The sequence below is a fragment of the Festucalex cinctus genome, chromosome 12, assembly GCF_051991245.1.
Source record: "Festucalex cinctus isolate MCC-2025b chromosome 12, RoL_Fcin_1.0, whole genome shotgun sequence".
NCBI lineage: Eukaryota > Metazoa > Chordata > Actinopteri > Syngnathiformes > Syngnathidae > Festucalex > Festucalex cinctus.
This window is the reverse complement of record NC_135422.1, coordinates 15,709,685-15,734,478: the sequence shown is the minus strand read 5'-3', so window position 1 is coordinate 15,734,478 and position 24,794 is coordinate 15,709,685. Positions and strand designations below refer to the sequence as shown.

General features: G+C 38.6%; 1 long non-coding RNA gene across 6 annotated transcripts in view; it reads left to right on the top strand.

Annotated features, from left to right (window-relative positions):
* The window catches only part of LOC144031619 (uncharacterized), a 139,975-nt gene that overhangs the window by 73,375 nt on the left and 41,806 nt on the right, over nt 1–24,794 (top strand). The gene's annotated exons all lie outside the window — the stretch shown is intronic.

Sequence of the window (24,794 nt, the reverse complement as noted above, 5' to 3'; positions counted from 1 at the left end):
ATTGCAAAATATTGATTGATTTATTCCAAAGTTTTTTTTTTTTTTTTGCGAAACCCCCCCCCCCCAAAACAATATGCAAAATAATAAATGTAGTTATCTTTTTACAAATAGGACAGAAGGGGGCGTGTCATTTCCGCTCCGTCATTTCCGGTGCACCGGTGTTGACGAGCCGATTGATGATCCTTTTATATTATGTAATAATAAATGTTGGGACAGATGGGCAGCTGGATGTTTTTTTTTCTTCCCTTTTTTTAAGTAGTTATTTTTATTTTGTATTAATATAAATGTGCAGATGCATACTACTTTCTTTATTATTGGAATTTGTACTGTACTATTCTATCCTCTGCTCAATAAAAATATGTTAACAATATTATGTAATAATAAGACCACAAATGTTCATAATAATATGACTTTTTAGGGGGAAAGCTAAGCTTTTGCTTGCTGTGCGTGCGTGCGCACGCCTGTGTGAATTTTAGCATACGAAAAGGTTTTTACGAGAGTGCCTGGAGTGCTTTCGCAGACGACAGTCTTGCTGGAAATCACGTCTGGCTTGCTCGCCCGTTGATTGGGCGCCCGCCGGCCTCTTACAAGCGTCGCTCACTTTGCACAACATTTGGATTGAGCAGCCGGAACGGGGACTCGCCTGACGCCTTCTATTGACCCTACTGTGGTTGTCGTCACACTTTTGGCTCTCAATATCCCACAAATGAAAGGAAAAATATTGCAATATTATGCTGATATACAGGACTGTCTCAGAAAATTAGAATATTGTGGTAAAGTCCTTTATTTTCTGTAATGCAATTAAATAAGCAAAAATGCCAGACATTCTGGATTCATTACAAATCAAATGAAATATTGCAAGCCTTTTATTGTTTTAATATTGCTGATTGTGGCTTTTTTTTTTTCACTTGTTCTGAGGAAATATTCTAATATTTTGAGATAGGATATTTGAGTTTTCTTAAGCCATAATCAGCAATATTAAAATAATGAAAAGGCTTGCAATATTTCAGTTATTTGTAATGAATCCAGAATGTCTGGCATTTTTGCTTATTTAATTGCATTAGAGAAAATAATGGACTTTATCACAATATTCTAATTTTCTGAGACAGTCCTGTATTATGAGAAAAATCATAATATGACAAGAATATATTAAAGAAAGCTTATGCAATTTTTTTAAAATATTTTTTTCCCCAAATAAAGAAGCAAATGAAAAGCAAGAACAAGTTAAGAAAATATTTCACTTCAAAGAAAAAATTGTTTGTAAACAATTGAAAACAGTTTTACTGAACAAAAAAAAGTTGTAATATTATATGAATAAAATCTCAAGTTTGCAAGAAATAAAACAGGTCAAAATATAAGATATAAAATACTTGTACATGATTTGCGAGAATTAAAAAAAAAATCATAATATTATACGAATAAAGTCCTAATAAAAGCTGGGGGGTTTTCCCCTTTTTTAGTGATCACAATCTTAAAAGTAAACATGTAGCATTATGGGGGAAAAAAATCATAATTTTTTAAATACAGTTATTATTTTTAAATATCAGTATAATAAGAATAGTTTTAGCATGATCAAAAATATAGGAATAGTTGCATTTTTTTCCAAAGAAAAAGTCATGACAAGACTGAAGTCTTAATGTAAGAAAAAATATCTGAAAAGGCTAAAGACAATATTACACAAAATAAAATACATTAAATCACAATAACACGTAATAAAAAAATGCTAATTTACAGTAATAAAAAGTTATTTTTATATTAGCATATATGAGTATCTACAAAAAAATTTTTTAAAATGTTTTTTATTATAAGAAATAGAATTCGTAATAAGGCAAGTCTTAATTTTATGGAGAAAAAAGACGGACTATTTAGGTAAAAACATTAGATTTTATTTGAACGCACTAAAAATACCTAATTTTCAAAACGTTTCCTATAATGTTGTAGCATAATGTTGAAAAGTAGCACACGTGAGGGATGGAAAGTGTGCACGTTTTTGACTTCATCACGCTCTTGTTTACTCTGCCATGTTGTGTCGTGCCTTCTCGATTCGCTGCGACGGCCTCCCGAGGTTTAGGAGGAGGCACCTGTTTCCTGACTAAAAGCGGGGAAAAAAGAAAGACAATGTCTCTTAAGGGATTGCGTCAGATGTCCTCTTTGCGAAGATGGCCCGTTTCCAAAAAGTGCATTGACGCACAACAACAAGCTCTGACTTGAGAAGCTTTGAGCCAAATCCGACAACTCTGTGGCAAATCCATTTGTGGGATGCCGGAAGGCAAAACTTGTGATGATTGATGACTACTGTCACTAATAAAGAAGAAGAAGAAGAAGGAAAAAAAAGAGATTCCCAGACTTACAGTATGAAGGAGTATTAGGGCCACAGTGATGAGATTTGTTTAAAATTACATGAGGAAGTTGTAAAATTCAAAGAATAAAGCTGGAATATGGCAAGTCTTGGAAAAAAAAAAAAAGCCATATCTTTTTTTTTTTCCGGAGGAAAAAAGAAAACATGCAGCACTTATAAAAAGAAAAAGTATGAATATCGAGATAACGCTACAAGATTATAGTTGTCATTTGATTGAGGATCCTTAATATGAAGATTGAAACGTGTAATGTGAGAAGAAAAAGTCATCGACTTATGTACAAATTTTATGAACGTTTACACATTTTATCATAAAATTCTCATTTAATATTTTGCCTTAGATTGGTTATTCTAATATTATTTTATGTATTGTGTTTTCTCAGAATATTTTTCTGGAAATGTACCCTTTTTCTTGTACTTTTTTAACTCGCAGACCGATTATTTTTTTTTTTTTTTTTTTTTTTAAATTAGCAAACTTCAGCTTTTACATTGTAAAATAATTATCACAATTTCCTGACAAGTTACGGAACCAGGAACTGAATCATTATTCATTTTGTGTAATTTCTGACCTGTCAAGTTGACATAATGTCCTGTTGGAAATAAAAAAATAATAATAATAATTTCCTCTGATTCATTGATTACTGGTAATTGGAAAAAAATAATCAACAGACTAGTTGATTATTGAATAATCGTTAGTTGTAGATCTAACATAAAAACGCTTTGGCTGACTTAGAAATGTTTGGGTTTTTTTAAAAATCTAATTGATCAATAATCATTAGTTGCAGTCCTAATTTTGACATCAGCTCATTAAAGATTTTTTTTTTAATGAAACTTTCTTGTGTGATATTAAAATTACTTTTTCTTTTTTTTTTTTAAATAAAAAAAAAAATGTTTTCTCGAAAATTTCTTTTTTTAGTCTGACTGCGTAATATTTAAACATTATTCAGTTATATCACAATTTGTATTTAAATGATGAACAATTCTCATAATACTCCTCGTTAGTTATTTAAAATTTTTAAAAATGAGGAAATCTTCACACATTTTATCTCGCAAAACTATAACTTTTGAAAATTGACAGTTACTACTACTGATACTTTAAGTAAATGTTTTTTTTGGGTTTTTTTTGGGACTATACTGTAATGTTATTTAACACTCCAACTTTATTTCCTGCAATGTATGAGCTTAATAGCTCTTACTTAGGCTACGGTTACGCTAACAATCTCCTAATGAACGTGTTTTTTTCACAGCCTTTAAAATTTTCTGGAGCATGGCATCCATTTGACGCGCTAATCGGACTCACTCTCGCCATCCAGATTTGTGTGTTTTTTTCTACGGCCGGATGCCTCGTGAACTCATTGGCCTTAAATTCAACCATCATCAGTCCAGCAAAATCCAGCTTGCTGCTCAAGCACCCAATCGTATTGTACTGAGCAGCCAGGACAGTTTTGCGTTGGCTGCATGGAGGCCGCGCTGGCTCGCTCGTTGCTCACTTGGAGGAGGACTCGGCTTGACGTCGCTGATAAATGACGGCAGTGGGATGACGGGTTTTTATCTTTGGAAGCAGGAGATGAAAGAAACACCACGGGGGGGTTGGTGGTGAGGGAGGGAGGTAGGGGGGTTGAAGCGGAAACACCTGGCTGCCCTTGCGCCTGATAGTCGACAGAGGGCAGCTTTCCGCCCGTGAGGCGTCTCTTTTACACTCTTTTACACTCTTGAAGCGCTCGCAGCGTCTCGCATTTGTCTATACCAGTTTTCTTACCTTTTTGAAACTTATTATTAATGCAACTATTTTTGTTATTGTTAATTAGTTATTTAATGAAATACACATTGAAATTCACATGTGAAAGTAAGGTTGTTTACATTACAAGGCTCTGGACTGGTTCAAAATGGTGGCGCTTTGCCCGGAAAATTTGAGACAGTGCAACTAAAATTTTTATCTACTCGCATGTGCGACCAGTTAATCTGCTGATTCAATTTTATTTTATTTTTTAAATAATACTATTGAATATTTTTGTTGCTGACAAACTGTCTTCTTCACACTTCAGTCCATAGGGGTGTGAATTGCCGAGTACCTGACGATTCGATTCGTATCACGATTCACAGGTCACGATTCGATTCGATACCGATTAATCCCGATACGAATTTACAAGTCGATTGTTTTCATTCAAATTTAGAAAATACTAATCAGTAAACTTGTAGAGTGTAAGATTTGTATGAAAATGTATTATTTATTTATCTGAAACTTATACAGGTTGTAATCTGTTTCATGTTTGAACAGCATTAAAATAAAATTTTCAGGCTTAATGTTCCGTTCATATAACATTCTTCCATGCTCAAGGTGTGAACCCTAACCCGAAGTTAGACGTTTTGTTGAATATTTTTCCATTAAAAATGGAAGTTTAAAAATCGATTCAGCCGCCGAGTGAATCGATTCGAGAATTGCGCGATGTAGTATCGCGATATATTGCCAAATCGATTTTTTTTTTTAACACCCCTATCAGTCCATGTTTCAGCATTGATGTTTAATACCACTTTTTGATAGACCGATACCGGTAAGAGTAGTGAGTAGTCACTGATACCAAGTGCCGATACCACTAGTAGTTTTGAAACTTAAAATTTCCCCCCCAAAAAACAATGGCTGATAATTTTAAAGAAACACTTATGACAAATTTCTAATCTTCTAATGTCTACTTCCTGGTTGTAAAATGGTGTACCGATACCTTGAAATAAGGCCAGGTATCGTTCCAATACCGAGTATCGGTACTCGCCCACCCCTATTTTTCAATAATATAGTGAAAATGAGTGATTATTTACTTTGCCCCTAAATTTTCTATTTGCAGCCTTAAAATTCCAGCTTAGGGACCACTGTGAGCCTATAATAAATATGTTAATGCAACATATATTACAAGATTTCCGATCATGGAAATGTTGTTTCAGTGTTTTATAGTGCCTGCTGTGTTATTGATATTTATGATATTTACTTACCTACTTCATGTTATTGTGGGGATGCTGAAAGCATCCCACATATGTTTTTTCAGATTTTTAGTCTCCTCACTTTTTTTTTTGCTGAGAAACAACTCCCACATAATACTTCCGATTTGCATCCTTCAAATATCAACTTGCTTCAAAACTTCACGCCTTCCGGGGTACATATCGTCTGATTCCACATTACTTACACTACTCGCACAATTTAACGTTACATATCAACTTTTCTCCATTCATATGTTCAATATTCATGCTTTGCCCGCCCCTGATTTAGATGATCATAAATAGCTGACGACAGCCAAGATTAAACATGCGGGTCAAAGTGGCGTTTCTGTGCCTCGTTGCATAACGACGACACAATAAATTAGCGGCTCCTTGTGACGCACGCAAACACACTTATCAACTGCAAACACAAACACTGGCGGCTCGGTCATCTCCAAAGTGCGCCGCACCAAATGCCACTTTAGGGAAACCGCAGGCTCATTAAAGAGCGTCTTAAAGAAGAAATACGGCCTCGCGGAAGATCAAAATACACTCGGCGGTTAGCGGGGCCTTGTTGACGAATGCGATGCGTCGATATGGACGGGAGATTGTCTTCACGCAAACGAGACGCTCGCGATGGATTCCTTCAGCGTTACTTCATCCCCTATTAAAAGTTATGTTTACATAACTTCCTCCTTTTCTCCCAGCATGTGAGCAGCAGAGTTTGTCTTTCGAAATCCTCCCGAGTAACAGCTGAGTGTTCAACACCAAACAGGCTGATTTGACACATTTGGCAGTGATGAAATAAATTTGGTATCCACATAAGAACTCATTGGAAACATTTGGTTGTATATATATTTTAATCTATTCTCAACATTACAGGAATTGATTTTGTTTTGTTCATTTGGGGTTTGTTTTTGGTGGATTTCAAGTCTGCAAGTCTGGTAACAGAACGAATGCATTTTCTAAGGGTGTGCACGAGGGGAGAGGGAGTGCGCCAAATCTGTTGGAAAGTAGAAGAGTGTGCGTGACTTTAAAGTTTTGGGAAAGGCTGATCAAAATCCATCCTTCAAAAAAACGGATTGTCAAAGTTTGTTTCACAGTTTTTTTTTGTTTGTTTCTTTAAATTTTGGCAAGTAGAGGGGGAGCGCCAACACTTGGAGAAAGCTGATCTCATATCTTTCGACTAGTGTTGTCGCGATCAAATATTTTTAGAATCAATTAATATATCGATTATCAAATCGGTTAATCAACTAATCGGGTTCATTTTCATTTTTGCATGAAAGTGTATTATGAAAGCATTTTGATTACTATTTATTAACCACTGATTGATCTTTATTTCTTACTTTGTATTTGTATAGTGATAAAAAGAAAAAAAAAAAAGATGGGGGATTGATCTTGTACTATGTTACCAGTTCGGTCATAGTTTCCCAAAGTAAAAACAAAGTAAAAACTCGATTATTTAAATAGTTATCAATTCATTTAATAAGCGATTAATTGTCGATTAATCGATTTAATTTTGTCAGCATGACTTCAGCCCAGGGACTTGCAAAACCTTGTTTGCTGTGGTGATGGGTGCACCAACTCTGTGGGGATGTTGAAAGAGGTGTGTGATGGCAAAAATGTTCAAGATGAGGTGTGTTTTGGGGAGATGTGAGCAGTGAAGAGCAATACTTTTTTTTTTTTGCCAGGTACATCCATCATTGTCGAAAAAAGATGTGGCGATAACGTGGTCAGGGTTCTCCGGTCCATGTGTCCGACTCATGTTTAACTCAAATCCCAGAGTGACCACACAGGGCCGGTTGTGAGGTCTGGGAGAGTCGGAGACAGATGGACGGGGCCGGATTTCTTTGAGAATGCACTCCACTGTTCGGAGGTCGCACAAAGCCCATTGATGATCTCCCGTGTGGAGTCGGGGACTATCCCGTTTCAGCATCCGCCGCATGGTCCAGACACCTGGACCAACGCTCAGGTCTGGCCCGTTCCCAGCATATTTTCACGATCTTAGCTGCATTTCCATGACCCTTTTTTTTTTTTTTTTGCAAAAATAAAAGCAATATTGTACTCTTTCGATAAAGTACAATTTCGATTTGTCGGTGTTTCCATTGAAGAGCGTTTCTCTTCTGATGCGCAGTTCTCGTAATGTCTTGTCTCGCGAGACCTCGCTGTTCTGTCGGAGGTGCTCATGATGTTTACGGAAGACGGACGCCCCCGGTGTTGTTTACATTACTTTAAAAACACTTGCACCTCATCGGGAGGGTTCGGACATTTGGTGTTGTGAGCTTATAACTCGTGTTATTATGCAGACTTATAGAACGGATTTCAAGCCATGTCTGGGTTGTTGCTGGTGGTAACAGCCATTTCTCATCTAACGATATGGAACGTCCATTGAATGGCGGCATATAGCATATATAGAGTTATCCCCTCAGGAGGCAGTTCCGACACAAAAGCGAGTACTTCCTGTAATCCTAAAATGTTGTTGTTGTTGTTCCCGGAGGCTGGGTAAAAGAAAAGGCAGGTTACAAATAGTTTAAAGTTTCTCATGTTTTCTGGCGTCTTCCCTGCTAAATTAACCAGACATGGCAGGAAAGGATTTCAAGTTCCTCTGCTTTTATTCAACTTCTCGAGCGAGGCTCGCTCGGTTACACCTCTCTCTCTTTTGCGCTCATGACGTGCTTCAGTATGCAAAACGTGGACAAACGTGTTACATTGCTTTCCTCCATGAGGTGTCACATGACTACTAATGCGCAAAAAAGTGTTTCCATTACACTTTTAAGAAATATTTATATTTCGACACGTCTCAAAAACCACCTCATGAGAGCGCAAAAACGTTTTTGCGATATTTAAGAGTTTTTTTTCCTTTCCTTCGCGAATCCAGTGTTTCCAATTCCAGTTAGCTTTTGCGAAACGGACCTACAGAGACTAATCTGGAAGTCAATTCATGACTGACATTAGCCAATTGACGGGTTCTTTAACCAGCCTTCGTACAGTCTTTTCATTGACTGTCTTTTGGTACACAAAACCAACATGAAGTTTCATGTTTGACCAACTAAATCAGTGTGTTAAAAATTAGGATGTGCACCTAGCTTACCCGTTGAAGTCGAAGGCAATTGGAGTCTCCTGAAAAACAAGTCAAGTCTTAGTCAAGTTTAAGTTTCAACCGAGCAAGTCAAAAAGTCCTCAAATTAAGTCTGACTTGAGTCAAGTCATGTGACTCCAATCTCCCCCCAACTCTGTCGAACACCGACATAACCATGGTAGTGTTTATGGCATCTCGATGCCCACCCAGTAAGGACAGAGGAGGGGCTTCGAGGGGATCGGCAGGTTTGGAGAGCTTCGTGGGAACGCCGCCGGCAAGAACGCTCGGCGGTAGACCACTAACAACGTTGCGGCCGCCCCGTGTGGACAATTAATCGCTGCTGGATCGTTTACCCGCATTCTCTCCCTCACACAACCTCCCCCACGTCCTTCGAGGCTAACATGACACGATGACCACAAGCCTCCAGAAGGAGTACTGCGAAAGCACCGTGACAAAAAACAAAACGGAAAAATGCACAAATTCGAGACACTTCCGTCGGAGATTGTCGTCGGTTTTTCGTCTTTTTTTTCCCCTCCTAATTTTAAATGCAGGACAAACCCAGGACATTTTATCCGTGTTCAGCTGCCATGAAAAGCCCTCAGTTAGGGAATATCTGATCTCAAGGTTCCCTCGTCTGCTCCCAGGCAGCCGCGTGATCCGGGAAAGTGCACCAGTCTTCTGTTCAGCGAAGAACAATCAGGAAATGAGCACAAACTCTGGCTGGTGAATAGAGATCAAGGCGAACGGCTGAGTAATTTCCTTCCCCCCAAAAAAACGTGCTCGCACGATATTTTCCAGCACTGACTTCATCACAGGCTTCACTTTCTGGATTGTGTTTGTTCACCAAACGTCAACGGAGCGTGTCATAGAAGTAAATAATGCAACTGTGATATCATTGGGCTGGACTACTTGGCAGTGAGGAGGCACTTTTGGAATTGCGTGCTATTTTTTTTTCTTCTCATGGATGAACCGACACCAGCTCGGTACTGTTAGTTTCTGAAGCAGATGACCTAACCTTCTTGTCAGCGGATTTTCATGACTTTGGGTTTAAATCTAGAAAAGCCAAACACTTGAGACATGGGAGTCTTTATCTCATTTTCTCCCCAAAACGTATAAATACGTTCTATTTGAAATGTTTTAAGTGTCCCAAAAATGTATTTATACGTGTTTGTTTGTTTTTTTTTACATTTTTTTTATGCTAGTACATACAGAAGGCTTAGATGCAGCCTCTCAACCGCAAAAAACGGTTGAAGAAATGGTAGATATTACAAAAGTGGCCAGCAGGTGGCAGCAGAGTAAAGGAGATCAACCAGGACCATGTTGAAATAAAGCTCAATTACTCACAATACTAAATAGATTTGTCAATAATGATGAAACTTTGCTATGTTCTAATGCCAATTGCTGCAAAACGGAAACAGATCGAAATATACTTTTTTTTCCCCCGATGAATGTAGAGACTCTAATCATTGTTTTGGTAGGTTCCATGTTTTTATAAACAATCGAGCAATATTCTGTGGGCCTTGCAAAATCAGTCAAAATCCCGTTCAACAGGGAGTGAAGAAAATTGTTTCTGTGAAAATGGCTGCCAGTGAATGAGTTAAACAGTCGTAGTGAACCATAATAATAATAATTAAAAAATAAATGTGACAAAATGTCTGCATTGAAAGGAACTCTCGTCCTTTATGGACCTCCAAATTCCAACTTTTACAGGTGGGGCGCAACTTTCCTCAGCCCATGTTCTTAATGATGTTCTTCCGAGCCCTTAAAACGACAAGATCGGCATGTTACCAATGCACGACTAATAATCACTGCTGTCTTTGTTTTTTGTTTTTTTCCCAAAGCACCAAGCTGCTAAACAAAACAACTTTTAATTGAGAACAAGTGTTATGATCGGATAATCATATTTCAACCTTCAAGTGTTTTTGTGTTGTTTCTTTTTGGGGGGTTTTAAAGGGCAAAATTAGGACAAAGTCAATTGATAAATAGAAAATACTTTCTCAATGTTTCCCCCCAGAAACATTCCAACCATGACAAAATATTTTTTTAATGTTCTTAAAGTGCACAAAGTGATCACATAAAAAGAAATTCAAACAAATACTTTATCATATACTGTTGAGAAACCACAAATACAAAGATTAACTAAAAATGCTGCCTTCAACACTTCTTTTTCAACCTAAATAACCAACATGTTAAAGATTATCATGCAACAACAAATATAAACCATAAAACATACAAAAAAAACAAACAAACTCAAGTACAATACTGTATGTGTTCATGCAATCTATACTACAAAGATTAGATATGAAGTCATGTGACGGCACACAATTGAAACGCACTACTGTGTAGGGACATCACGATAAGGGCAATATTGTGATATCGTGATATTAAAACTGTCACAATATCGTCGTCGTCATGTTCACAATATTTAAAAGGAACACATTTGTTCAAAAAGTCAGGTTGATTTCCATTTGTGCAGTTCTAGCACCCTCTAGTGGCTAGTTTGTAAGTGCTATTTAATTTTCATTAGGGATGTTTTGGCCTTCTATGTTTAAAATCTATGCTAATTGTCAGATTTAGGGGAATGTAATTTGCTTGTGAAGCGATCAATGTGTGCTTGCATTAGCAAGTAAGTGCCTCAATATTGTTATTAGAGATTGTAGGTGGTTTATATGCATTGCTGTTATGTACAAAAGTACAATATTGTGCTTTTTTTTTAGTATGAGCTCTCTTTTTTACAATATTGTGATCTTTTTTAAATATCGCCAACGCCCCCACAATATCGTGATAATTATCGTATCGTGACCTTCATATCGTGATAATTATCGTATCGTGATGTTTGGATATCGTTACATCCATACTACTGTGACACGCCCGTTATCTGTTTGAACAAAAGCGCATAAAAGAGCCAAACTGAAACTAAACTACTAGATCGATATTTTAGAGCCAATATCGATACTGACTTGGTATTGATAATATTGACATCTGGATGGATCCGCCCACCTCTACTATTAATGTCACAAATCACACAGTGGCCAAATGCACGGTTTTGTGTGCACCACCACAATATGGAAACACTTCTTTACGCTTTTTAAACATTCTCTGGTTTGGCTTCCCACTCCTTATGCCACTTTTTTTTTTTTTTTACTTCTTTTAGGTTCTACAAAGGCCAAATCAATGGCTTTCCCAGAAATGTCAGTTTTTATTATCGCCGTTCAACCCAAACCCTGCTCGTAAACAATGGCACGCTTACCAACCAGCCCAAAGCCGCAAGGCCAAATTACTGCCAACCAATCCTGTCTTCCTCTGTTGCCCTCAACCCAATTGGAAGCAGCAGTTCCATCGTGTTTTTTTTTATGTGTCGCTTCCCTACATAATAATAATAATAACAATAATAATTCACATATCCCCTACAAATGCCTAAAAAATCTTCATGGTGCCCTTGCAGAATTATCAGACAGATCCCCTCCGCAATCAAATGCCAGCAAAAACAGGAAAAGACAAAGCCTCATCTTCAGCAAGAGCTACGTTTAAACCGCGGATGATTTACTAACATAAGAGCATTATTAAAGTGATATAACAAAACCCTGTGGGAAGGGTAAACACATGTTGTTGTTTTTTCTTCTTAAATCATGAGGTCCTTCAATATGACATTTGTTTGTGGTTTTGCAGCTGTAAAATCAATGACGAATCCCCAACGTGATCAATACGCGTTGACGTCATGCTCCCCAAATGAGCCCATCGGCAAAAAAAAAAGCGTCACAATTGAACGTCGCCCATGCAGCTTTCTTGGAAACCTCAGTTGGGCCTCATCTGGCTGACTTTCCCAGCAGGACGAATACAAATCTCTCCAAAATGGCTGCTCCAAAGCAAAATGGCAGACTGCTCAATTTCATGCCTGGGTCCTTGAGATTTTTTTTTCATTCGTCCTACATCATTGCTCTTGTCTTCTGCCCGTATTTCCAATTTGTTCTTTTCATAACTCCTCCCCTTTTTTCTTCCTTTCATCCTGCATCCAAGGTGTCCAACTACCTTCGTTTACAACATACAATATGTAATGCATTTCAAAATATAAGAGTAGTGTCCTGTATGTATCACTGAGTCAAAAACAAAGCAATACAATAGATAATAGGAAAGTAGTAATTTGGAATTTGACTTTGTTGATATTGAAGGGTTTGTGTATCATATGTTGTGGCGTGTTTAGGCTGAAACTCTTAAAATAAGCAATTGTCAGCATTATTATTCACAAATTTTTGCAACGTATCAGGACTTGTTCCATCACTTGACTCATTTGCTCCCAATAACGTGTAAATATGTTTTCTTTTAATGTTCTAAGTGTCCCAAAGACGTATTTATACTTTTTTTTATTTTTTTTTTATTTTTTTTTTTTTTTTTTAATGCTAGAGTATACAGAAGGCTTTGATGCAGCCTCTCAACTGCAAAGAACGGTTGCAGAAATAGTAGTTATTACACAAACGGCCAGCAGGTGGCAGCAGAGCAAAGGAGATCAACCAGGGCCATCTAGATAAAAAGCTAAATTACTTAGAATTTTGAATAGATTTGTGAAAACTGATGAAACTTAGCTCTATTCTAATGCTAATTTCTGCAAAACGGAAACAGATAGAAACACTTTTTTTTCCTGATGAAAGAAGAGACTTTAATCTTTCTTTTGATAGGTTCCATGCTTTTATAGCAATAGAACCCAATATTCTGTGGGCCTTGCAAAATCAGTCAAAATCCAGTAAAACAGCCGGGAGTGAACGGGACTGCTTTTGTGAAAATGGCTGGGAGTGAATGAGTTAATAACTAGGGATGTAACGATAAGCGCAATATCGTAATATCGTGATATTAAAACTGCCACAATATCGTCGTCGTCATGTTCACCATATTTAAATGCAGCACATCTGTTCAAAAAGTCAGGTTGATTTCCATTTGTGCAGTTATAGCACCCTCTGGTGGCTGTTTTTTTAGTGCAATTAAATTTTCATTAGGGATGTTTTGGCCTATGTTTAAAATCTACGCTAATTGTCAGATTCACGTAATATGCCAGTGAAGCAAGCCGTTATGTGGAGGAACTCAATGTGTGCGTGCATTAACAACATAACATAATAATAATAATAGCATAATAATAATAATAAAACATAACAATAATAATATAACATTGATGTAATGTACAAAAGCAAAATATTGTGCTTTTTTTTTTTTTTTTTTTGGATGAGCTCATTCTTTTTACAATATTGTGACCTTTTTTAAATATCACCAACTTCCCCAAAATATTGTGATAATTATCATATCGTGAGCTTCATATCGTGATATCGTATCGTGATGTTTGGATATCATTACACCCCTATTAATAACTCGTTTTTTTTCCGTTTTTTTTTCGATTAAATGTCAGCCAACCACCATCCTCACCTGGCGCTTTACATGCCCACTGGGAATTCACCTGCTTCAAAAACGTACTGCGCTATATATACACACACGAATCATGCCGACTGTTACGATGTGACCGGGTAACACAGCGGCGGGGTGACACAAAGCACTTGTATGTCGTGTAGGTGCGGAGCTTCCACCGTGGGCGGTTTTCACGCCGCATGACTCACTGCGTGGCAGCTCATTTCAATACAGACTACGACTGTATCTCCGTGTACGCATGCCCACGGGTGATGACACAGTACAGTACGCCTTTCGGTCCCATTATCACACGTTGCTCGAGGTGCCCTTTCTCTTTTTTGAGATTGCTTCTGTTGTAAGAAAGCCAAAGAAAAAGCAGAAGAGTTGATCGCAAGAGAAGTTTTATGGATGGAATGTTGCATGAAACTTTGGGCCATGTTTTCACAGACAATCGAGTTAGTTAGTTAGTTAGTTAGTTAGTTAGTTAGTTAGTAATCAAATTCAACAACCCATCAAACCCACTCTAGGCATATGATATATTCGAGGACCTGAGATGTATTATTTCAAAATCTTTGTAGAAAATCCTTCAAACAACCGATTGCACCCCAGTAGAAATGTTCAATTGAAAACAATTGTGTCATCGACAAGTTAGCTGATAAACACGGACTGTAGAGCTGTCAAAATGTATCGATTAATCGACGAGTAATCGATTATCAAATTACCGTATTTTGTGCATTATAAGGCGCACCTTCAAGGAATGACATATTTTAAAACTTTTTCTATATGTAAGGCGCTACAGTAGAGGCTGTGGTTACGTTATGCATCCATTAGATGGTGCTGCACTAAAGGGAATGTCAACAAAACAGTCCGATAGGTCAGTCAAACTTTATTAGATTACAAACCAGATTTCTGACAACTCCATTCACTCCCAAAATGAATAAACAGCTGTTTTAATACTTTCTCTGACGTAAAGTATCAGTATTAGCTAGCGATCCAAGATGTTGGGATCTTCTGCACATGCACATCACCGATCGTGCAGGGTCACCGATAGCGTTTTGACAGCGAGACCTGTTGCGGCTCAATATTGATCCATGTATAAGGCGCACTGGATTATAAGGCGCATGGTCAGCTTTTGGAAAAATTGAAGGCTTTCAGGTGCGCCTTATAGTGCGGAAAATACGGTAATCGACACCTATTATAATATTGAGTAATAGTAAGGAGCCATTTTTTTTAATGAAAAATTGTCCAAATCTTCTCATTTCAGCATATGAACAGTAATTGTTTACTGATTTGTTTATAGCTTCCTGAAAGAAGAGTGATTATCTTCTGTGTTTAATTAAAATCAGACATTTGCAAACATCTGCTTTATTTTGGATAACAATGACCGAACTGGTAACATTGCACAACATTCATTTCCCTTTTTTTTTTTTTTTTAAATCACCATACGAAATAAACACAATCACTAGTTGATAAACAGTAATGGGGGGCGGGGGGATGCTTTTGTAATACACTTGCATGCACAATTAAAAATGAATCCGATTAGTCGATGAATTAAATTGACTAATCGATAGGTTAATCGAATCTAAGAATATTCGATAGTGACAACACTAACTGAGTGCATAGAGAAAATTCATGCAAAAAGCACAAAAAAAAGTTGAATGCTGAACAGGAAGTTGTCAACCATAACAAACCCACGCCGCCGAACTACCTTGGAGACGGTAATAACCAGAAATACATAAATAAAACATTCCCAAGGGTGAAATTCTACGCTGGCATGCTCGTAGAGACACAGATGGAGCGCAGCCGTGCCTCATCTGCGCTGAGGTAACATCGAGGTCTGCGCGTCAACATGATGGATGATGAAAGGCTTCCATCTTGTTTATGCAACCCGACACCGGGCATCTGCTGCACCCCCCCCCCCCCCCGAAACTTCTCCACTCCCTGTTAGATGGCGGGATTAGCGCCGCCGTTTTGAATACGGCAGATAGGATCGAGAATGTCGGGAAATTATCGGCGGCCCTCAGGGGGCGGTATTTTTGGAAACAAGCTACGCAGTTATGCTCAAATTGGTTATCGGAGTTGAGGAGTGTAAAGTACATTCAATTGAATCTTTTAATTGACAGCTTTAGTGTGCATATAGCGACCTCCACCAAGGTCAGTCAACCGTCACTCAATTCCGTTACACACGTGACGTATATATTTGTTGGCTGCTGATTGGTCGAGGATTGGAATATGCGAGCGTACTCGAACACAGTCGACAGGTTCAATCAGCAACCAATCGCACATCTGCCCATGTTGACAAATTGAGGAGGGAACCAATCGCACCCATGAATAGAAAAATAATCGAACGTCTCGGGCAATTAATCGGAATTCAACTATAATTTCAATTATTACACTCCACAATTTCAGAATTGCATAACCGTTTACAGAAATAAAATATAATTAATACTAGGGGTGAGAATCTTTGACTGTCTTTAGATTTGATTCCGATTTTTGGCTCCCTACCAACAATGATTTCGGTTTCATTTTATAAATGACCCGCGACCCTTGTAAGGAATAAGAGGTCTACAAAATGGATGGATGGATTTTATAAATGAGCAAATAATTGTCACGATCTACTCCAATGTAACTCGCTAATGCTAATTAGTGTGCTAATATCCATCAAAAGAACAGCTATTCATACAAAACGTTTCAGGAATGTATACAGAGAAGCATCTTAACATTACTTACCGGCGAATGCTCTTCTTTTAGTGGCATAACTTGATCGTGACTTTTTCCTTCTACTCTCTAATGTGGCTAACAACTTAACTGTGTATCAGAACGCACGGAACCACACTGCCCCTAAGTGGCCAAATCGGGTACAACATAAACAGCGTTCCCAGTTACACAAACAAGGGCAAGACATTCTAAAATATTTAAATTGTACTAAATGAGAATTGTGATTCTTATTAGAATCGATTGTTTTTTCTTTTCTTTTTTTTGGCACACCACTAATTAATACATTTATAATATATTTGAACTTTTTTTTTGTTTTTTAATTACTAATTTAATAAGTCTTGTTTGGTCCATAAGAAACTTGCATAATTATGTTTTAACGAAATTTATGTCTTAATATTTTTTACAAAACAAATGATTGTCCTAATCGTGATTTCGATTATTACCAAATTAATCATGATTAATATTTTCTTCATAATCGAGCAACCCAACGAACACCCCACGAACAAAATCACCAAGCAACCAATCGCAGCCCCATTGACAAGTTCAACAAGGAATCAAAACTGTTTCTACAGTTTCCCACGGTATTTCCCGACCCAAACCAACCTAAGTGGTGAAAAAAAAACCTGCTGACAAAGGATTTAAATGTACATTTATTTTCACTGGATGTTATTGTTAGCTTTATAGTTCTCAAGCACCCGGTTTATTCATCCCTCACCCTCACTAGCGCTAATGAACAGCGCAAGTTTCCATCCAACTTGTGTTTTTATCTTGGCGGAATTCGTTTCATTTATGTTTTCTGGGCACGCTCGCCCCGTTTTCCAGAGATCGAGTCGGGGTGGGTGGGTATTGCGAGTGTGAGGAGAACCCAACGCCGTGTTCTTATAACTCATGCCGGCAAAACCTGCCAAAACATTGGCCGGTCGACGGACACAAGTATAAACTTGTGCTCTTGTTTTTCGAGGACGGGACAGCTGAGGAAAGACAGAGTGTTAGCGTGGGGGGGTCGGGGGGGCGGCGACGGGCCCATGCAGCACCAGTCGGGAGAAAGTGCGGAGTCATGCTGCAGGAATGCTGTGGAGTTGGAGAGAGGTGGGGGTGGAGGGGGAGGGGGGTATTGTTGGCGTGACTGCCCCATTTTTCACAGCCATAATCAGAGCCAGCTGTCAGCAAGAGGGCCCTGGAATATGAAGGCCTTCAGAGCCGTGTTTGGGGGGGTGATCGGGGTAGTATGGATGGATTGAGAGGGGAGGGTGAGAAATGGGAACGCTGGAATTTTCAAAGAAGAAGTCGTCGCAGGATATTCTGGCGGCGGATGAGACGAGGTCGGGCGTTTTGAGATGCTAATTTCATTCGGTCGCATGCGTATCCCAGAAATTTTTGCAAAAAAATGTCTCGGTAAGAAAAAGGGGGAGGCATGAAAAGTGTTCTCGTATGTGTGATGAGTGGAAAGATGTGAGCCAGGTTATAGGGAGGATGTTAGCGGAGGGTGCAGCTTCCTCTCTTTCCGATGCTCCTTAGACTGATGCAAAGATTGCACGGGGGAATTGGAATTTGTAAAGACAAAAAAAAAAAAAAAAGGTTCGAGACTCTTCTTTCATCAGGAAAAAAAATGTGTATTTGTATTTGTGTTGGTTTAGCAGCAATTAGCATTAGAATGTAGCTAAGATTCATCATTATTCACAATCCTGGTGAAAGCACTGACAAAAAGAACTTGTAGCAACATGGCCCTGGCTGATCTCTTATACTCTGCTGCCACCTACTCTCCATTTTTTCAATAACTACCATTGCTTTAAGCCACCTCTTCACAACAGAAGCTGTATCAAAGCCTTCTGTATGCTCTTGCATAAAAAAAAACAAAAAAAACAACAACAACACGTAAACACATTTTTGGGAGAGAATGACAAAGTATTAAAACCCATTTTTATGCGTTTTTGGAATTGAATGAGTTAATTGTACATGAAAAATAATGAAGTCATCAAATTCATTCTGGACAAAATATTAACTTTTCATTGCTGAAAATTGTTCAATGAGTCAAGTATCTCTTTAAAACAAGTCAAATGTCAACTTTTTAAAACTTATCATGATACATGTTTCTTAATTTACCAAATATTCTTAAAATATTTGATATTTATAAATATTTTGATTAAAGTGTAATTAAAGAGAGCTATTTATATTTACTCAAATATGACAAAATGGGACAGAAATATTAGCATAAATAATTTGATGACGTACTCACTATTGGAAATGGGGGGCAATAAAAATCCGTCATGGAGTGAATCCGCAATAAGTGAAGTAGCGAGGGACCGCATGAAGCTTCATTTACAGGAATGCCGGAACCGAGATTCGAATCCCAAACCTCAAACAAAAAGTGTGAGCCAGACATGCTAAAACCACCACAAGTTCATTAGAAATTTTTACATTTATTTTTATTTCATTTATTTATTTATTTTTTTTTATTTTTTTTTTTGTTTAAGTATTTTTTTTTATTTAAAAATAATGTATTGTTATTATAATTTTTCAAATTAAAAAATAATAATAAAATAAATAAAAGAAAAAGAAATGACTGGCAAATTGTTCCATTGTGTTGCTGTGAACCGCAAAATTTCTCAACAAACCGTCAACGCCTCGTCCTTAACTTTTCACAGTCGTCACGACAAAAGCCGTTTTGACAACCCAGCGTGGCTGACATCAGACTGCTCGAGTACCGCCGCAAGCCGCCGCCGCGTTTCCGCACATCTGCGAAGCGTAATGTTAACGTTGCCGCTAGCAGCCCCGCGGATCTTTCACACTTCCCCGAGCCGCGAATGTAAGCTCGGGTCGTGTTTATGTTTAGTCTGCCCGCGGCGTAGGCACGGGTCGGCCCCCGCGCAGTCAGCGAAGGTAACGTTAGGACGCGGGACCTCACCTTTTTCAACGCCGTCTTCAAAACATTGTCACTTGGCAGGGAGGTTTATATATATATATATATATATATATATATATATATATATATATATATATATATATATATATATATATATATATATATATATATATATATATATATATATATATATATATATCCATCCATCCATCCATCCATTTTCTTGACCGCTTATTCCTCACAAGGGTCGCGGGGGCTGCTGGCGCCTATCTCAGCTGGCTCTGGGCAGTAGGCGGGGGACACCCTGGACTGGTTGCCAACCAATCGCAGGGCACACAGAGACGGACAACCATCCACGCACACAAGCACACCTAGGGACAATTCCGAGCGCCCAATTAACCTGCCATGCATGTCTTTGGAATGTGGGAGGAGACCGGAGTACCCGGAGAAGACCCACGCGGGCACGGGGAGAACATGCAAACTCCACCTTCTATATATATATATATATATATATATATATATATAGCTGGGCCGTGTGTTTATGACCTATTTTCGAAAGCCGCTCCATGTCACCCGTGTGAGGATCATGGAAAAAAAGACTCCGGTGGGAGTGGGCCGTGCTTGTTGATTTTTGGGTGATTCATGGCGCGCTAAGGACTTGACCTCGTCCAAGTTGGAGTTCTGGTTTTCATGTCGACCCCCCCCACCACCACTTCTCTCGTAAACCTCCCCACGGCCAAGAGGCTTCCACAGAATTTGTGTCACCGGCTAATGAACTTTGCAGCCTCGACGTGCACATTTCTTCGAATAAATCACTCGTTCGGGCGAGTAAGGTTGTTGTCAGGTTGTAGCTTTTGGCCGCTTTGGAAGAAATGGATCATAGCGTTCAAACTTTTATTCTATTTTAATGCCGACGAGGAAGTGCAAGCAAGTGTTTTACCGTGAACCTTGAATGGGGAAGTTATAAAAGTCAATATTTAACAAACAATCGGACGTCTGTCGAACACCATTTAGTCTTCAATCGATGGAATTGATGAGGCAGCCTCGTCTCAAAATGATGGCGAAGAATTTGTGACAAAAGTCGACTTTACACCGATATGATTGGCTAGATCGGGATCGGGCGATATTTTGCATGATGCAAAATCGGTGATCGGCTGTATGCCTTAATTTGCCCAATCGGTCAATGATGTCATCGATTGGCTCCGTCAATAAGTTTATCTGTTAATTATTTGTACATCCCATCCATTTCAATTGCACGTGGCTTTTTGCGATTCGTGTCTCTATCCGCCGCGAATGTCGGCATTCGACTCAGGTAAGTGTAAAAGTCGTGTAAATAGATCTACGGCTCCATCTTCTGATTGGTGATTATATATTTTTTCAAACTCGGGTGAACGACCTTGATGTTGTAAAGACGTGATAAAAGTTACGAAAGGATGCAACATATGTAATCACGGCTGAATTTTGTTCCCAGTCCATCCCTGACAGTAGCATATAACCGCTGAAATCTTTTCTTTTTTGGAAAGTGCAACATCAATAGCTTCTAGTGTTGTTCCGATATAATTTTTTTAACCCCTGATACCGATTCCAATACCCAATTTTGCAGTATCGGCCGATGCCAATACCGTACCGATACATAGTTTTGTTTGTTTGTTTGATATCAGTGAATGTCGTGCACGAGCAAGACACAAGATGCTGCATCCAAAGTCCTATTATTAGCGTCGGAAATAACGGTATCGGCATGCTATGTGGTAGTAGTTCCCGATGCTGATACCACTGTTTTAATGCAGTATCGGTATCGGAACAACACGAATAGCTTCCGACATTTTTGTTAGAAAATATGCCATGATTTTTTCTTCTAATGAAACTTAAACTGCTGCCCAATGATTGGTCGACAGAAATGTTCGTTTTTGTGGGTAAGAAAGGAATGTTTGGTCAGGATTTATTCGATTTTGGTGAGCAACAGGTGGCTGGAGTATGGACTTGTGGGAGGAGCTAACTATCGGTTTCATCTTCCCCGTATAAGCAATTTATTAGCCAATACGTAGCGCCTCATTGCAGCATAGTTTTGTTTTTTTCTTTTCTATGAAAGCATCAATGAGTGTGACTGTTGGCCTCTTTCTCGCCCTCGCACGGAGGACTTGTTTACCGGGCCAGTGGCCTTTGTCACCTCTTTGAGCGCCGGCCGAGTCCAAAGTACATCAGGTTGAAACGGCGGACGTTCGTTTGTTGTCTGTAAGCCAGCTTTGTCCGTTATGGGAACGTCGAGTCGAGGGGCATGCTGACCTCGTGCCAATGATGGCATAAGTGGGTTTGTCGAAAGCGCTTTCTTGGTATCGCAGAGAGTCTCAGACACTTCCCGGGGCACTTTTCCTCCGCTTGTTAACGGCTGTTTGGTTGCCTGGCATGAACTTATGAGCTCAGCCGTGCAGTTTCGGTGTCGGCTTACAATCAATGTTGCTCAACTCCAAGGTTGCGAAGACCACTTCTTGTTGAGTCTTTGTGAAGTGACTCATCAATCTGACCCGGATGTTTCGATGTACTTGTTGGAATTACTGATTCATTTAAAAATGGTTTAAAAAAAAAGCGACTTCAATTTGGCTTTCTTCATTAAAGCTGCACAAAAACATGTTAGCAAGGATGTAACAATTAGGGATGCACAATAATACGATTTTCAACCGATGCCGATAAACCAATCATTTGGAAAGTGCCGTTGTCGATTACCGATAAGTAAGCCGAGAATTGTTGAATTTTATTGATATGCGCCACAACCACAACAGATGGACCAACGTGGCATGTCGATTATTATCGGCGGATTTCTTTATCATCTGGTTTATCTGCATGACACCAAATTGGTCGATAATTGCCGATAATTATCGGTGGATTTCTTTATGGAGGGGAGGTTGGCGATAAAAAGGTCACAATATTATTATTAAAAAAAAAGAAGCTCATCCTAAAAAAAGCACAATATTGTGCTTTTGTACATAACAGCAATTCTTTTTCCACCTACAATCTCAAATAACAATATTGAGGCACTTACTTGCTAATGCAAGCACACATTGATCGCTTCACAAGCAAATTAGGTTCATCTGACAATTAGCATAGATTTTAAACATAGAAGGCCAAAACATCCCTAATGAAAATTAAATTGCACTATTCAATAAACTAAGATAAAACCTCTAAACAGGCCAAATCTTATCTGACAAGGGGTGGCATGGCTCAGTGGTAGAGTGTTAGTCTCCCATCTGTGAGGTTGTGGGTTCGATCCTCACCCCTGGTACTTTACTTTCTAACTTCTGCCAACAGCTCAGACTTAATTTAGCTCCTCCCTGATCATGCAAACATATGAATTTAGTCGAAATGCTACAGCTTACTTCCTTGACACCAATAACTGTTTTTGTATCGGTTTGGAATATAGAAAAAGTCATAGAAATTGATCGTTTCACTGTTTTCATATAATTATCCAACAAAATCTAGAAAAAAAATTCCACCAAATGATTGATCAGCCATATTATAACAAGGATAAACATAGCTTCCGAATGACGATTGGCGAGTGGGCGTGGCTTTGCGAGGCCAGAATCTAGCGCAGTAGCACCTCTGCTTTAAATGGCAGCAGTGGACAATCATGTGCTCCCTCGAAATGCTCGGTGTGTACATATTTTCTGTCGAGCTCACCAGCAAGCAGGATGTGAGCTCATTTCCTGTCTTATCTTGCCCATGTGAAAAGAGGAAACTCGATTTGACTTTCACCGAGACCCGCTTATCTGGGGGCGGGGGGAGTATTTTTCACTTTTCCGACTTGTTCGCCTTCAAACAGAACTTTATGCACGTATTCCGTGTCTCCGTGGAGGCGTACCACGCAGCAGCAGGATTTTTTTTTCTTTTTTTTTCCGCATCTACTGTACGTTCTGCAGACTGTATGGAACATGCAGAGGAGGCGAGGAACGTGCCGTACTTTAACCATTCCTACTTATGACAGAATAACTTCCCCCTCCACTTGGGGGGGGGGACAATAAAATAAAAAATACCCTCATTGTTTTGTTTACTTGTTAATGTTTCAACTTAATTTCCATCATCTCTTGCATGCAAAAAAATCAAGTTTCTACATAGGAATTGGACAATGCAGGCAAATAAACATCATGTATACGAGCCTAAAACGTCTATTTTTTTTTTTTTAATAGAAAAGTGCAACAGTAACAGTTTGATCAGTAACATCCAATGTCTTAAATCTTTTCCTTTTAGGAACAGTGCTAGAGTACTTGTAATATTTTGAACAGTATATGACATCTTACATATTTGTTTGTCTTCTTTTTGGGAAACAATCAATGCAGACAAGTACAATTTATTTATTTATTTTATTTATTTATTTGCCCTGCGATTGGCTGGTAACCAGTCCAGTGTGTACCCTGCCTACTGCCCAGAGCCAGCTGAGATAGGCTCCAGCACCCCCTGCGACCCTTGTGAGGGATAAGCGGTAAAAAAATGGATGGATTTATTTATTTATTTATTCCCCCCCCCCCCCCCCCCCCCAAAAAAAAATAAATAAATAAATAATTAAAGAAAAATAAATTATGAACATAGACAAGTGCAGCAGTGGGCAGTTTTTAATATATGTATATGTAATATATGGCATATTTTTTTGGTCAAAGTGCCCCACCAGTAATCTTCTTCCCAAGTAACATTACTACTGTATTCTCGTAGTGAAATAATTTCCCCAATAATAGTTTTTTTCATATTTGAAATTCCCTTTTATTTGAGAAAAAAAATAAAAATAAATGAGGCAGCATTAAATTGGATTGTTTAATTTGACCTATTATTATTATTATTATTATTATTATTATTATAACTGTATTAATACGGTGTTTGCAAAATGTATATTATTAACTGCTATTTATCCTTATTTAAAAAAAAAGACGAAAAAAAAAAACTTTTGGGAGAGAACTGAACAGCTGAAATATTTTCTTTATTTTATGTTCGGCATATTGCCTGGCAAAAGACATTAATGTTGTTGCATATGGAATATTTTTCTATTGACTGGTGTGTGTATGTATGGGGGGGCGGGGGCCTTCAGGTCGATCATGCCTGTTGACCTCGCCATGATGACCCCAAACCCCCTTTGCACACCACTGCAAAAGGAGGGGAAGGGTTTGCAAAGTTGAGGGGAAAAAAAAAACGATCACGAGAATCTTTTGGTCTCTTGGACGCCTTCCCATGGCCTAATTGGGACATGGACACCGGCCCGGTACGACGTCAAAACATCTGGAACCGGGTGTCGGCGCCATCAGGGGGACCTTCGCTTCTTCCCAAAACACTCTTGTGTCTTTTTCTATAATACCCCTAAATCCCTGACGGATGTGAGAAAATAACTGTAGGTGCCGTTTTTTTTTTTTTTTTTTTTTTGGGTTGTAGGGAATTAAATGGAACTG